Source organism: Alexandromys fortis, unplaced genomic scaffold, assembly GCF_014885135.2.
Source record: "Alexandromys fortis isolate MF-2015 unplaced genomic scaffold, M_Fortis_MF-2015_v1.1 scaffold_182, whole genome shotgun sequence".
Taxonomy (NCBI): domain Eukaryota; kingdom Metazoa; phylum Chordata; class Mammalia; order Rodentia; family Cricetidae; genus Alexandromys; species Alexandromys fortis.
Window position 1 is genome coordinate 2,233,937 of NW_026068068.1, and position 581 is coordinate 2,234,517.

Here is a 581-nt window from a genome sequence, read left to right on the forward strand (position 1 = left end):
GTGGGTGCACCCCTCGTGGTCCTGACTTCTTTGCTCATATTTTCCCTCCTTCTGCTCCTCCTTGGGACATTGGGAGCTCAGTCCAGTGCTCCAGTGTGGGTCTCTGTCTCTATCTCCATCCATCTCCAGATGAAGGTTCTATGGTGATATGCAAGATATTCATCAGTATGGCTATAGGATAGGGTCATTTCAGGTTCTCTCTCCTCAGCTGCCCCAGGAACTAACTGGGGACATCGCCCTGGGCACCTGGGAGCACCAAATCTCTTGCCAACCCTAAGGTGGCTCCCTTAATTAAGATGTGTGCTTCCCTGCTCCCCTATCCGACCTTCCTTTATCCCAAACATCCCGTTTCCCAAGTTCCCCCCAACCTCCCCTTCTCAAAAATGGGATCTTGGGGGAGGGGGGGGGGAGGTAAGGGGAGATGGGGAGAGAAAAGAGAAAAGTGTTTTTGTATTTCTTACACTTGCTTTTTGTCATAACATATTATCTACTTTAGAAAAAAGTCCATATGCTGCTTAGAAGAATGTAATTCTGTAGTATCTAGATAGGAATTTCTGCAGCTGTCTGTTAAGTTTATTTGA